This window comes from Triticum aestivum, chromosome 3B, assembly GCF_018294505.1.
Source record: "Triticum aestivum cultivar Chinese Spring chromosome 3B, IWGSC CS RefSeq v2.1, whole genome shotgun sequence".
In the NCBI taxonomy this organism is placed as follows: domain Eukaryota; kingdom Viridiplantae; phylum Streptophyta; class Magnoliopsida; order Poales; family Poaceae; genus Triticum; species Triticum aestivum.
In genome coordinates, this window is record NC_057801.1 from 812,481,964 (window position 1) to 812,498,322 (window position 16,359).

Consider the following 16,359-nt stretch of genomic DNA (forward strand, 5'->3'; position numbering starts at 1 on the left):
CTGCATGCATGGAGTTAGTGGCCGGGTGTGCCGGCTGGGTAGTGTGTGTGCACCTCCCTATAAAAGCCCTCGTGTGTACTGCTTGTAGTTGCGCCGGTCTGTTGCTGCGTCATGGTGACAATATGTGCCGAGCCGAGGGGAAGGGGCCTAAGGAAGATGTAGTCTCCGTCGGGACCATGGTACGCGCCAGGTCGATGCGAGAGTTCTTCCGGGGTTGTGATGCGTGTGTGCGTGTGTACCTCCATGTATGTGTGTTTGAATACTTGAGTTGAATAGAAGCCAACATACAGGCCGCTTGGCGGCCGGGGCGTTCGTCGCCGGAAAATTCTGTTCATCTTCTTCTACCTTCGTCCGGTATTCGTCGCCGGAGGGCGGTTCAGCGTATGTCGTCGGTAGGTTTGTCCCAACATTTGGTATCAGAACTTGGTTGTCTTGGGCGTGGTTTGCCGTGTTGGAGGCGTGACGGCGATGGCCGTGTTCGTCGGTGGCTGCGTGATGGAGCTCGAGACCGTGTGTCGGCCTATGGAGGTGCGCGGCGCTGCACTATCATGACGGACTTGGGGGCGACGCGCGGCAAGTCCGGGTATGGTGGTGGCACACGACTTCGACTTCGAGCGACGCGACAACTGCGGCGGCATGGCGAGGAGGCCGTGGAGGACCTGCATGGAGGCACGGAGACACGTGGCGGCATCGACGGCTGTGGCGACGATGACGCCCGGCGTTTCCAGACGCGGCTCCGATGATGAGTGACGCGGCAATCATGGCGCGGGTGCGGCGAGCACACGGCAGGTCGCAGCGGGCACGGGGTGCACGGCGGCATCAGGCGAATGATGGTCAACCACGAGCCATGTCTCCTGTGATGGCGAGGCGAGAAGACAAGTCAAGATTAGGGGGAGTTTGTTAGGATAATCCTGACTTAATCTCGAGTGAGTTGGTTAGCCGGGTTGTGTGGATCAAGTAGCTGCGTTGCTTGGCCGGTGCGTTACATGAGATGTGGGTGCGTGTGCATGGCGTGGTTAGTTAGTGCGTGCTGCATGCATGGAGTTAGTGGCCGGGTGTGCCGGCTGGGTAGTGTGTGTACCTGGCTATAAAAGCCCTCGTGTGTACTGCTTGTAGTTGCGCCGGTCTGTTGCTGCGCCATGGTCACGGTATGTGCCGAGCCGAGGGGAAGGAGCTTAAGGAAGATGTAGTCTCCGTCGGGACCATGGTACGCGCCAGGTCGATGCGAGAGTTCTTCCGGGGTTGTGATGCGTGTGTGCGTGTGTACCTCCATGTATGTGTGTTTGAGTACTTGAGTTGAATAGAAGCCAACATACAGGCCGTTTGGCGGCCGGGGCATTCGTCGCCGGAAAATTCTGTTCATCTTCTTCTACCTTCGTCCGGCGTTCGTCGCCGGAAAATTCTGTTCATCTTCTTCTACCTTCGTCCGGCGTTCGTCGCCGGAGGGCGGTTCAGCGTATGTCGCCGGTGGGTTTGTCCCAACACAAGTAACCTCACCGCTGGCCTCCACCCCTATCCTCGCCCCCAAAGCAATCGACCTCGTCTCCCACCCTCTCCTCCTCGCCTCATCAAAAGAGAAGAGAACAGGGAGATTGACCAGGTCAGGCGCCGGTCATGGCGGCGGCCAGATCCGCCACGGCCGTAGCCACCTCGCTGAGGCTCGGATCTTGGCTGCCATGGAGGTCAGAACAACACGCCGGGACAGGACCTAACCTCGACCACATGAGAAGACGTCAGACTGCTCCACGCCACCGACGCCATGGATCTTCCCCCTTCTAGCAGGCTAGCATTCATTCTTCTCTGATCCACTATGTTGCCCCTTCATCTTCAACCTCTCTACAGATTTCTCTTTCTCCCCACAACACAATCCCTTCTCTACCCGTGGTTCGTCACCTCAAGACCTCAAGATTTAGTTATGGTTCCAGTCAGATTGGTTTGTTGCGTACTTAATCATCACCCTATAGATGAATTATTATTTGTTTCTGCCATAAATGTTGTTCATGTTGTTGTCCATATATTTAGTTGGTGTCACAACAGTGATTTGAGCATCATGAAAATATAGGAATAACCCTTAAATTTTAGTCTGTTATACAGAAACGAGGACATGGCGCCATGCAAGCGAGAGGAGCAAGGTGGCTTCTGGGGCTTAGAATAGGAGGGTGAGATGGAGTTTTGTGGAGCACTAAGGTAGATACAGTTGCGGTATTGCATTTTGAGTAGTATTTCTGGTTCATCAGGTTTGGTATTGGGATTGGTTGCTCTTGCCTGTTGTGATGTTGGGTTGCTATATACCCATATTCGTGTAATAAGTAGTTGGCTTTATAGAGTTCTGTAGTTGGATGTAGAGTTCTTGCTGCGGTTGTGAGGTGTTTTGTGTCTGTTAATTTAAAATCATGGCTGATCCTTGTGACCAGAACCTGAAAACTTGCTTTGTATTATCAATACTGCAAATGAAATTGGGAGCAGTGAGTTCCTAATGTCGAAAAAAATGTTGTTCATGTTGTGTTATGCTCTGCATCAATCGTTGATTTGTGTGCCAGGCAACCACCACGGTCGCACCCGCATCTCTGCTCCATTCAATCACATCGTCCTACGATGCACACATCATAAGTCTGGGAAGTGATCCTGGTAAGACAATTAGAATCACTTTTTTTTAATCTATCACATGCCCAATGTAATCAATGGTTAATTTGCTATCTCAGGTTCAAGAGTTTCTTGGTCAGATCTGGTCATTGGGATCTCATGGATGCCAGCAATGCATTCAATCAATAAACATATTTGATCATGTCTCATGTCTTCTCAGACCAGTCAGACTCCCAAGATGAAGTCAATAAACTGGAGCACTCCAATCTATCTGCCACTTAGGCCCTGAAACCAGTATGACTACTAGCCAAGTACCCTCAAATCATAAAGCTCTACAATCTATGGTTACTATCTCACATGGTATATATTAGTGAGCAAAGTTTTTCAATTGTTCACTAAACTACAATTAATTTTTAAAACCCAAATCATCCTATTGTTGCATAGATGTAAAGTACATAAATGGTAGCTTAGGATTGTTCAAAAAACTAAGACCATGATCGTTACTAAATTTGAGATTTCATTGTGAATTATTTGGTAGGATTAATTCTTTTGTTCTGCTTCGGCTCACTCTTAAATATTGGCAATTTGTGTCCAGAGCCCTTCGCTGGCAACTCATTGGATGTAGACATTCAGGTGGATGCAGCTACTCAACCCTAAATTGATTTTTATGTAAGGATTCTTGGTATGTATTTAGTTTGTAAGCATCAATCTTATTCAATTTATACTTGAATGTTATCTATGTAAGTGTTTGAGCCAGAACATCTTATGTGGTCATGATATTTGAACCTTACAAAGATTTTGTCTTGATTTTGAATTTTACCGGGGGCTTTCCTATTTTTACCATTTGATTATTACAATTTTTGTGTATCACATTTGCTGTAAGATAAGCCTTAAAACATATATGGCTTGCCAATCACACCATGATTACAGGTATATATGTTGTTTGCTGTTAGAAAAAAACAATTTGCCATCTATTATGAGTGCATCACAGTAAATTGATTTCTCCCGTCACATGCCATTCCTTTATTAGCTTATTTGTTGCATTGGTATTTCACGTCACCTCCTAATTTACTTGTAACACTGATGAAAATGTGCTTTGACAGATGTAATCATATATCAAGGAAACATCCACATCTAAGTTGTTCTAGATATATTTTATATTGGTTTATAGCTCGCTGATAATACCATTTTTTAATACACTATACCGTGAAGTTTCCTTTTTGTTGGTAGTGTATTATGGTCAACTAATTCGATAGAAATTTTTACCCAAAGGATGCTAAATAAGGAAACAAAGTACACTCGCTAAATTAAATTTCCTTCATCAAGGCAATAGGGGGAATTTTTTTTCCTCTTATAGATCCCCTGCTTCTGTTGCACTAAGCTTTTGATCACCATTTGTGATCTCATTCCAGCATCCATGTTATGCATGCCCATACATTTTTCCTCCCGAGTCTTATTGGATAACTGGAATATTACAGAGCCATACATGTTTTTTTCCTGCTGGTTGTCTTGGCAGCTTATTTCTTGGCACTTCGAATTTGTTGTAATTACTACGAAAATTGTTGTGTATGTAGTCATACCATGTATCAGTGAATCTCGAGATTTCCCTTAATTGCTGAATAATATATGTTTATGTTTATGCAAATTTAGTGGGTTCTATGTTGCCATTTATTTACAAAGTTTTTTTATATAATTATATATTGTATAAATAGACGGGCGCAGCAACGCGCTGAAAAGACCGACCGGGGCTGGCTGCACGAGCATGATCGAACCAAATTACCCCCGCCCTAGCCCCAGTATCCCATCGATCGACGGTATTTCCTATTCGCGGCTCGAGAGGTCCTATAGGACGCTCGTGGGCAGTAAACAGCCGCAACTTTGCACTGGTGCGGTCGACAGAGCCGACCCATTTGGGATGCGGCGGAGTACTGTAGCGGGCGACACACTACAAGGACCTAACACTATATGCATGACGTACTATAGCAAACCGTTTTTTGACAGGTTTTTTTAACATTTGCTTAAAATATGAATATTCTTTGAAACATAAAAAATTGAAATTTCTAAACATGTTAAAAAAATGTTTTTCTTAAAACATAAACAATTTATGAAATATCTGAACATTTTTCGAAATTTGTTCAGTATGTGCTTTAGAAAAGTTAAGTGTATATTAGAAAAGTTTTCACCTAATATTGATAATAGGTTCGCCGTATCCTTTATGCTTAAATATTTACAACCCACTAACTCTTTATCCTAAGCATGCAACGCTTCCACGTCAATAAACCATGCATGTCCCCTGCATCATCAATTTACCATCCCTCTTCTATTTTTCTCATGCATGCAATCCCTTCACATAAACAAACCATGTATTACTGCCAAATCCTCTACCATCTCATGATAATTATTTTTCACAATTACTCATGACATTATATATGTTTTGAGCATACCATCTTTTAGAACTGTCCCGTGTCGTGCGGGTTATCTACTAGCATTATAAAATGTACACTTTGTATAAAAAAATGTTCATCATATGATTACAAAAACTTTATCGTATATTAAAAATAGTGAATGTATATTACAAAAATTTCAATGGTGTATTGAAAAATTCATTAGAAAAAAAATACTCACAGTATATTGCAAAATTTTGAAAAATAGAACATTTTTTAAAAATGAAAAAAGAGAAAAAAACCAGTAGAAAACCAAATTTTAAAAAGAGAAAAAAAAGGAAAAATCAAGCCGAAATAAAACACACACACACACACACACACACACACACACACACACACACACACACACACACACACACACACAACACACAGCTAAACTGAAAAAAAACAGGCAAAAAAGGTCAGCCCACCTGGAGGCGTAAGGAGGATTGGCCGAACGAAGCTGACGAGCGAGCAAACGAAACAGGCTAGCCCATTTAGCAGCGAGGATCTGTTCCTTTTGTTGGCAAATCCTATTCGGCGCCGGGCACCTGCGCGGGGCGCTGGGCGGGCCCATTACTGCGTATGTTAAATTGCAAAAATAGAAACGGCCTCACTACGAATCGAACCGGCGACCTCTCTCGCCACAGTTCGTTCCTACAACCACCGGCTACAGAGCGGGATATGTTGAGCTTCAACTCTTCCTTACTTTCATTCCTTCCATCTCTGTTTTCTTTTTTTCTTTTTCCTTTTTTCCATTTTTGTTTTCTTTTTTTCTTTTTTTTCTCCTTCCAGGTTTCCAGGCTACAGAGCGGGATTTGGTGAACTTTTTTCAAATCGATGATAATTTATTTATAGTTTGATGAAATTTTGTTTTAAAAATCAATGAACTTTTTTTAGTGAACTAACAATTGATGGTTTCTTTTTCAAATTCAATGAAAACTTTCCAATTTGATGATTTTTTAAAAAAATTGATGAACTTTTTAAAATTTGATGATTTTTTTAAACATTGATGACCTTTTTTCAAATTCAATGAACTTATTTTCAAATATTTGATTTTTTCCCAATTCGATGATCTTGTTTGAAAATTGTTGAACTTATTTATAGCTTCGGTGAAGTTTCTTTAAAACCGATGAACTTTTCAAATTTGGTGAACTTTTTTCCAAATCAGGTGAACTTTTTTTAAAATTCAATGAACTTTTTGTGAATTTGGTGAATTGTTGGTAATTCAATGAAAGTTTTTCAAAATTCAATGAACTTTTCTCAAATTCGATGAACTTTTTTCACATTTGATGATTTTTTTCCCAATTTCTATTATCTTTTTACTCCAAAATCGATGAACTTCTTTCACATTTTGTGAACTTTTTCCAAAATTGGTGATCTTTTTATAATAAATGAACTTTTCTTATCAAATTTGATGAACCTTTCCAATTCGTGAACTTTTTTCAAAATTAGATAAACTTTGTTTCATAAAAAATATAAAAATGTAAGTTGTATTGGATAATAAATAACGTGGCTGTCATTCCTTAGGCCTTCGCGCTGCTTTTTGTCACAGTTGTCTAGTGGCTGTAGTGGTTAGCTGAATCATCTTTTGAGGGAGCGAAGTGAGGTCGAGTCCTCGTACTCGCAAGTGGTCCGGTGACTTCAGCGGCGCTTAAAGCGCTCAATAGGGGCACCCCCTTTTGTTCCCAACTTTTTCCAACCTTCCGGAAGGTTCTGGACCTATTTTGTTGTTTTTGGGTTTTCCTGGTTTATATAATTTTTACTTCTTCAATTTCTTTTTAGTGGTTTTCTTAAGGAGCATAATAATAATAATAATTAATTGTGGTTTTACAAAAAATGTTCAATTTTTTTAAAAATATTAGTATTTTAAATACTATTCACAATTTGAAAATGAATGTGTTTTTAAAACATGTTCCAAATTTAAAAAGAACTATGGAAATTCAAATAATGTACATGTTTAAAACGTTTCATTTTTTCCAAAAAAAACTGCGTTGTCAAAAATGTTTGCAATTTGAAAAAATGATTTTATCAAAAAATCTTCATATTTGCTAAATATGTTAGCTTCCTTGTATTTTTTGAAAAGCCAAATGAAAAAATAAATAGAAAGACAATCGGTTGCTATAGTAGTCAGCTCGTGGCGCTAGAGGGCCGGTCCAGTCGAGGGTTGCCCAGTGCAATCAGCCGACTGCTTGCTGCATATAGCAGCAAATAGAAGGTCCCCGATGTTACTACATGTTTTATGCACGCCGTTGATGTGCGCGTACACTTGGCCTTTTTTTGAGAACTGATGACAGTGGGTAACTCTCACTGCCTTTATATTAAAATAAAGGGTTAGGGGGGTTAGAGTGTCCAGGACTGTACAAATCACATGGTGATGTGAGAGGGGGGTGGTGGTGGGGGGAGATTAGCTATACAACCCAACAAAACAGAAAATCAAAGCAAGTTGACAATTGAAATAATGCAGGGGCCCTGCTCCTGCTTTGATCTATGAACTAGCATAGCAAAGTCCTTCTTGAATCTGTTCCTCCAGGAATCAAAGGAAGGCCGAATCCCTCTGAAGTGCTTGTCATTCCTCTCCTTCCAGATCCCCCAAGCAGCAACTGTAAAAACTTCTAAAAACATTGGCCTTGTCCACCTGTTCTTGACCTCATGCACCATTTCAATCCAGTCAGTGTCATTTGGCCAATGTATCCCCAGCGCAGCCCAGCACCTCTGACTGAAAGGGCAAGTGAAGAAGAGATGAACAATGTCTTCCTCTGGCGGCTGGTTACAGAGAAGACAGGCATAATTGTCATTATGGATTCTGAAATGTCTTCTCCGAAGCATATTCCTGGTATTCAGTCTGTCAGCCAATAACAACTACAGGAACACCTTCCATTGCATAGTGCACTTGGTTTTCCAAATCCAGCCAAAGATCTCATCCGCTTGTACCTGACTAAAGCAGTGGGCATAATATTTGGAAGATCGAAAGTTTGTGTCCCCCAAACACAAGACCACACATCCCTGTCTTCAGTCAATGAGATTTCAAGGGTTTCTGACTGTATTTGAATTACCTCCTGCTTAGCCTCCAAAGATAGAGGCAGGTGGAATACCTCTCCCAGTCTCTCCGAAGACAGGAGATGTCTTACAGATACATCTGGATCTCTAGCAAATGAAAATGCTCTCGGGTATCTGTCTTGAAGAGTATCCGTGTTCCAATTGTCCTTCCAGAACAAGATTGTGTCACCAGCAAACACTTCTGATTTAGTGACCCCTCTGTATATATCAGATATTGACATGAGGTCTCTCCACCAGAAGGATCCACATGGGTCAGAGGCATGGGGTATTTTACCCACATAGTAGGTATCCCAAATCAAATTGACCCATGGAACATCATGTTTGTTATAAAACTTGTGAAGTTGTTTCAACAAGAGCCCCTGGTTTTGGGTCTTAAGGTCAATGATCCCCAGACCTCCTTTAATTTTGGGTTTGCATACCATATCCCAGGCTACCAATGAGCCGCCCTTGATCCCATCGTCGTACTTTCTCACCCAAAGACACGACCTTCGCAGTTTATCAAGGTGCCCAATGATTTTAGGGTTTATCTTGATGGAACACATGGCATAAACAACCAGGGAAGTGACCACAGAGTTGAGCAGTGTGAGCTTGGATCCATAGTCCAAAAGTGAGGCTGCAGCAGGCATCCTACGCTGAACAGAGGAGACCATTGGCATCAAATCATTCACACTCGGGCGCGTGGTGCCCATGGGCAGGCCCAAATACGTGAACGACATGTTGCTAAGAGAGCAACCAAAGATTGTAGCAATTTCCCCTGCCAACACCGGATCAGAGTTGATGGGCACTAAAGTCGACTTGTGGAAGTTTATTTTTAGGCCCACCGACGTCGCGTAGTCAACTAGGATGGACTTCAGAACTTGCGCTTGCGAGACAGAGGCCGGGAGCACAATGATCGTGTCGTCCGCATACTGAATAACGTGGTAGTTGCTGTCAGTAGTGGGGAGAGGTAGCTGTAGCAGTCCATCTCGAGTGGCCTCATTGATCGCTGACTGAAGAAGGTCCGCTGCGAGAACAAAGATCAGTGGGGACAAAGGATCTCCCTGACGGACCCCACAAAGGCAATCAAATTGTTTCCCAGGGGTTCCATTAAGCAACACCGAAGAGCTACCCGAGGAGAAGATGCATTTGATCCAACCCAACCACCTCTCATCGAAACCCATATGTTTCATGATCTCAATCATTGGTTCATGCTGGATAGTATCGAAGGCCTTCGCAAAGTCGAGTTTCAGGATGCAAAAAGCTCTTCCCGACGATTGGCATTGGTGTATGTATTCAAACGCCCAAGCCAGGCAGTCTTGGATCGATCTCCCCTTCAAAAAACCATATTGGTTCCGATGAATGATCTTGAGAACCAGTTTCTGCAAACGGTTAGCCAACAGTTTAGTTATCAATTTCAGACAACAATTGAGCAACGTGATGGGTCTGAAATCATTAGCGGTCTCTGGCGACTGGGTTTTCGGGATGAGAGTTATGAAACCCGAGTTCAGACTCCTGAGATCAATGGCACCATCATAGAAATCGTTGCATAACGTATAGAAGTCGTGTTTGATAATGTGCCAACACGATTTCAGAAAACATCCGTTGAAGCCATCCGGGCCAGGCGCTCTATCCGATGGCATCTCTCTAACAACTCTGTCAATCTCCTCGTGTGTGAAAGGCATGGTGAGTTCCTCCAGCCCCTCCACCTTTTTAATGATTCTAGACAAATCAAACTTCATATCAAACTCTCCTTTCGTGCCCAATCTCTCCCTGTATGTACTGAACAACTCATTGGCCTTGAATACCTCGCCTCAGATGATCGGTGATGGACGCGGAATAGGAGTCTGGCGGGATCACTACCTGCATTGGAAGATTATATTTGTTTTAAAGAAGGCAGGCCCGAATTTATTATAAAAGTTTCCCAAAACTACAAAGCACCCCCACCGTAATAAAAAAAGTACATCAAGGTCCCTATACTACGAAATGACCCCACTGCCACCATAGTGAATCACCAATGTACCGATGTGGCTTCTTTCCTATGTGATCCAGCGTGATCTTCTCGATGATTGCGGGAAAGTCTTCATGCACGTGTCGCTAAGGGGAGTAGTGTCGTGGAGCTGTGTTTCCGTAAAATCCTTGAATCAATCGAAGGCACCCGACACCTTTTGTCGTCGTAGCAAACGGGAGTTAAGGAACCCTAACCTTAGCACACCAAGGATATGAGTGGAATATACAATGGAACTCCGTCGAACCTGTCCTAATGGACGAACTCGAGGAGGATCCGAGCCTGGTCGCCGCATCTACGACAAAAATATCAACCTAACCTAAACCACTAGTCTTAACAAAGGCATTAGGATTCCCCTCCCTGTAACAATTCATCAAAGCAGCAGGCCGAGTGGAGGAGAATCCACGGTTGATCGACAAAGCCGAAGGGGATTAGATCTGACGTTGTCGCTGCTTGTGCGGTAGCGGAGGGAAGATTATCCCAGGAAGATTTGATGATTGTATTTGACCATGTGTGGTCGATGATGCCGCTATCAACACATTTACATGAATCGCTAGCTCATTGAAATATTTTATTCACAAAACTAAGCCTAGACTCGAAATGCATTTGGAATCTCGGGTCCAATGAGCTTGGATTTTTGATACAAATCAATAATAATTTTTTTGTAGTGTCTAATAATTTGAATGTTCTTGACATGTGTACACATGGTTGTGGTCTATATGCCTATAATTTAATATAATAATATATGGGTACGCAAAGAAGCAACTATGTGGAATTGACAATGACAAATAGTGCACACATGATTTGCTGAATATCCACAATTTTCTTTCTGTAGTTCACATGCTAAACCATCTCTTAATGCAACAATCCACATACCTACTCCCCGGCAAAGACCAAAAATGATCAAAGGACCCTTGTTTGTTGTATAATGCGTGGATATCTATATAATCCTATATACCTAAATAGTTGATGCTCACTAACATTGATTGTCTCAACATGCACCGAAACTAATCGATCATGTCATTGTGCATGGAAAAAGATCCACTTTAACATGCACCATGCATAGTACTGATATTAAATAAATATTCTATAACTATATAATAATCAAATATGATATATTACATGTACTTTACTTAGTTTCAGTTATCATATTGTTAATCCTAATACTAATGTTTTAGAGAACCAAATCTCATTGGAATAATTTTATGAAATTCTTGGTGCCACAACATGTAGTCTAAGCTGATGGCTTGACTTCTACACCTTATAACAGTAACTTAGTTGTCTTTTGATCCTTTGTGCGTGCAAAATTCAAGCAAGGCAGCCTAGAAACTTCCAGCAAAAGGTTGCACGCCACTCAAAATACTCTACATATTTCTACCTACAAAAGGTCTATTGAAAAATTGGTTATTCTCGGTACATTCTGAACCTCTATCAAGATACTTATAGATACTAAAATAGGAACGTAATCATACATCCACACTATAGTATATATTTTAAAGTTATGGATGTGATGTTCTGATGAACATCATATTGTGATTATGTTAAGATGGAATCATTTTAGCGAAATACCACAAACTAAAAAAATGATACTTTCAAGAATAAACTTTCACTTTATCATTAATTGGTGCATTTAGAATAATAGTTGTTTGATTTTTCAACAAAAAACTTTAAGTTTAATTATTAGAATGTAGCTATGTAGTTATTGTTTCTGGATGCAATAGAAAAAAAATGTTCAAGTTAATGTTTCTGGATGCAACAAAAAATAATATTTCATATTAAACTCATCTACAAAAATAAGTAAAAAAGTTTAACATAAAATTAATTTCTCCTAAACTATTTGCAAAGAAAATCCCACAATCTTTAGAAATTTCGAGGTTCTAAAAAGGTTTACAAAAAATCCAATTACTAATAAATCCCCTTGACGGTAAAAGGAGGATTGGCAATAAGCATTTGAAACACTTAGAAATTGGCTAATTCCTATGGTAACAGTTGTTGGACCATGGTCGTGGACGAAAGCCATTAAGCTCAAGATTGGAGTAAGGTGTAGATGAAACTTTCATGGAAAAATAAATGCATTTCAACAATTGGATGGCGATATGGTAGTTTCAAATAAAATCAAAATAACAGAGGCTTTACTTTTTTCACAGATTTATGTCCTGAATAGAGGTGGAACATGGCCACACTATATATATATATATATATATATATATATATATATATATATAGACACACACACATAAACGTTATTATGATCACGAGATATTCTAATCACAACATGAACTTCCCGAGTAACGCGCCTGACCTTCTCCGAGTACTAGGTTGAACTTCAGCTAAAAAGTATCCAAATGGGGCTTGCGACAAAATGTAAACGGTTGGAAAGCTATGAACACGACTATCATGACCCAATTTGATTTTTTGGCAAAATGTAAGCGGTTTAAGAGCAGTTTTGAAAAATGTTTTTCCTGCATACAAAAAACATGAATTGTATTTTCGATCACATTTCTAAATCGTTTATCAGAATAAGGAAAATAATATGGCGTTGGAAAGCAGCTGAAAAACCGCTCCTTCCACATGTTGATAGTTTTTTGTAATTCCTTATAATTAAAGAGTAATTTGAAAAATCGTAAAATTTCGCGAACCGAACAGACGAGTTCATATTTTCGATGGCATTTCTAAACGGCTAATCCAATTGAGGCAAACGATATGGCGTTAGAAAGCTTTTGAAAATGCGCTACTTTTTCATGTTGAATTTTTTATCTAATTTTGAACGGTTTAAAAGTAATTAAGAAAATGATACAAGTTCTATTGAATTTGTATTTTTGAGCCCATTTTTGAACCGTACGTCCGAATGCAGCAAATGATATGGAGTTGGCAAGCTTGAATAAATGCAAAACTTTTTTGTATCTATTGTTTCTCTCAATTCCTTACGATTTTAAGCCAATTTTGAAAATGGCTAAAAAATATTTTGACCGTAATTTCTACAAACTTTATCAGAATGGGGAAAATAATATACCCTTGAAAAGCTACGGAAAATGCGAAACTTTTTTATATTGATGGTTTTTTAGATTCCTAGCCATTTTCAAGTAATTTCAAAAACAGCAAGATCATGCGTTCTGCCTGTGTCGCGAAACAGATTCTCTAAAAATGCATCACGTGAAGAACTTGAACTTCTCGGTATGTCTACCTGAACTTCACTCTATTTTTCACGTAATTTTTTTTCTCGTAGCTATCCATCCACTCATTGGAATTGAGCAATTGATATCCAGATGGAAAGCTGCTATAAACACGCAACTTTCCCGTGTTGATCATTTTTTCATACTCGTGACGGTTTTATAAATTTTTCATCTGAAATTCATTCAGTGTAGTAGTTAAACTTCCTGCTGTTTTCACGTTGAACTTCTGTGACGTATTTTCGTTTGTAATTTTCTCATCCATTCGTCAGTGTTACACAATTGATATTCTTTTTGTACAAACCTCTCTCATAATATTTTTTTAACTTTCTCCGACCGAGGACTTGAACTTATAACAACAAAACTTTTAGTCTTTGTTTTTATTCCTTTTTAATACAAAATGCACATCGTGTAGTACACGAACTTCTGATAGGTATCAGTCTGAACTTCTCTTGGTTACGTGAAAATATCTATTTTTTTATGAAATTTTGAAGCGCTATATTTTTAAAAGTTGAACTTCTTATTATTTTATTTTTGAACTTATTGTTTCCTTTCTTTAATAACGAGGAAAATCTGAGTTTTCTATAATCATCGAACTTCTCCATCTTTTTAATATGGACTTCCTGGTTTATTCTCTTAATCTTTTTTATGAAATTTTAAAGTGCTCTATTATTAAAAGTTGAACTTCTTGTTATTTAATTTTTGAACTTCTTGTTTCCAATCTTTAATAACAAGGAAAACCTTGCCTTCTTATTCTTCTTCTCATATTAAATACACACCATGTAGTACATGAACTTTTTCCGTTTTTATAATTTGAATTTTTTATTTTCTTTTTGAAATCAAATTGCTCCTAAATAATAACTGAACTTCTTTGTGGATTGAGAGAATTGTTTCAAAACGCAAAAAATATATTTTCTTTTTGTGTTTTTTAACATGGAAATACAAGGTGAACCTCTCTCGCAAGAATTTTTTAACCTTCCCCAGACATAGCACATGAACTTCTTTCGACAAACTTTTTAAGCTTATATTTTTCTATACTTTTTATTTCTCACCTAAAATGCATTCCTTGCAGTACTTGAAATTGTCATTGTTTTCACTATGAACTTCTGTCGCATTTTTGTGTATACGTCGAATTACACACAATTGAAGGTCGAACGTTATTTTTTGCCATTTTTAAAAAATGTAATTGGAGGTCAGACTCCCCGCAATATAAATTCTGAACCGTCCATGGAGGTGGACGTGAACTTTTGCAACAAATGTGAGTTTTTTATATACTTCAAACTTCTCTGTTATTTTGAATTGAACATTTTAGTCTTATTCTTCGAAAAAATATGTTTTTAAATAAGCATCATTTTTTTAAAATTGAACCTCACACATTTATTTTTCATAGGAATGGAAAGAATTTGAGTTTTCCGTAAACATCAAACTACTCCTTTTATTTTAATTTGAACTTATTTAATTTTATACTTTAGTGACGAAGAGAAAGCTATCTTTTTTTATAAATATTGAACTTCTCTATTTTTATAATTTGGACTTCTTGGTTTATTTGAAATACTTTCTTTTTCCATTTGAAAATCTAAACACACAGTGAACCTCTTTCAGAAGAATTTTTGAATTTTCCCGGGCCAAGCACTTGGACTTCTAGCAACAAAACTTTTAGACTTTGCCTTTTCATTGTATTTTTCTAATACCAAACACACACCATGCAGTACGTGAACTTCTGGCAGTTATCACTTTGGACTTCTCTCTTGTTTCTCTTTAGTAATGGAAAAAATCTGAGTTTTTATAGACATCGATCCGCTCTAACTTTTTACAAAGCACAATTATAGTTTTTCCACTTTCTACGATTTGTCTTTTTGTCTCGCGACATTTTTAGGCATTTTTTTATTGTCAGTGAAATGGCCTAGACGGTCCTTTTTTCATTGATGAATTTCTTTAGTATATGGTACATGTGAACTTATGAATTTCTAAAACATGAACTTCGCATTCATATCTAAAACATGAATTTCTAAAACATAACGGTTTAGCTTTTTAGAAATATACCGAGGGGCGTATATATTCGTCAGTGTTAAATTATTTGAATACAAGCTCAAATTATTTCGAACTTCTTGGTTGTCCTTTTAGAAATATGAATAACTATTTTGAACTCCGTCGCTCGTTATTTAAGTTTGAACTTTTAGATTTTTTTATTTAGTAACGATGAAACTCTTTTTTGATAAACTTTTTTGAACATCTCTATTTTCATTTTAACCTTCTTGGTTTTGTAATACATATTGAACTTCTTCGATTTTTAAACTTGAACTTCTAGTTTTTATTATAAATAGATTCAACATATTACTTTTATTCCTATTTTTTGGATAAGAGAAACAAAAACTGATTTGTACAATGAGAAGTTCAATTTTTTGCAGTGTGAAAAGTTGTATTTTTGTTGTGATTTTGTTGTTGTTTTATTTCTATCTTTTTTTTACAAAATGAACAGTGCATGTTTCGTTGGGAGAAATGCACAAACATTGAACGGTGGAGGCTGCGAGCAGGCACATCAAAATTGGACTTTTATGCGGTGCCAAGCTGAACTTCTTTGAATCTAAAGATGTAGTGTAAGAAGCAGCAGCAGCAACCAGCACCATTGCCATGTTCAGGAGCACGAGCTCACGCTCTACTAGAGGCATGAGGTTGGGATGTATGGCGTTTGAGGAATGAAAAGTTTCAGAAAACTGCACTGAGGCATAACCTCAAGTACCTTATGATCACTACAGGCGTTTTGCGTGCCTAGAATCGCCAATGAGCTCGGCACTTGGCGTTCTTTTTCCAGGCACCGTGCACACGCACACAGAACGCGAAACGAAGTTGAACAGAGAAGGGACGGTCACCATCGTATGCACATGCGGTTCTGCTTGTTCAAATGGGGAAGAAGGCAGGGTGGGGAACTGTGCTGGATCCGGCGGGGAAGCACTCGGCCCCATGGCAGCAGGCGGACGACGTCGGGCTTGGGTGGCGGGGGAGGAGCTCGATGGCGGTGGCTGGAGGATCTCGGCCTTGCTGGGGTAGCTGGATCCCAGGGTATGTGCTGAGAGGAGGTGGGGGCGGCCATGTGTTGAAGGAGGCGGGGGCGGCCTAGCATCATAGGAGGCGGGAGGGG

The 16,359-nt window shown here is 39.5% G+C and overlaps 1 long non-coding RNA gene across 1 annotated transcript; it reads left to right on the forward strand.

Annotated features, from left to right (window-relative positions):
* The first annotated feature begins 2,005 nt into the window (after window positions 1-2,005).
* LOC123066790 (uncharacterized) lies at window positions 2,006-3,349 on the forward strand. The gene is made up of 3 exons (XR_006431441.1): window positions 2,006-2,628; window positions 2,703-2,877; window positions 3,179-3,349. It is a non-coding gene; the product is annotated as an uncharacterized lncRNA (long non-coding RNA).
* The last annotated feature ends 13,010 nt before the right edge of the window (window positions 3,350-16,359 follow it).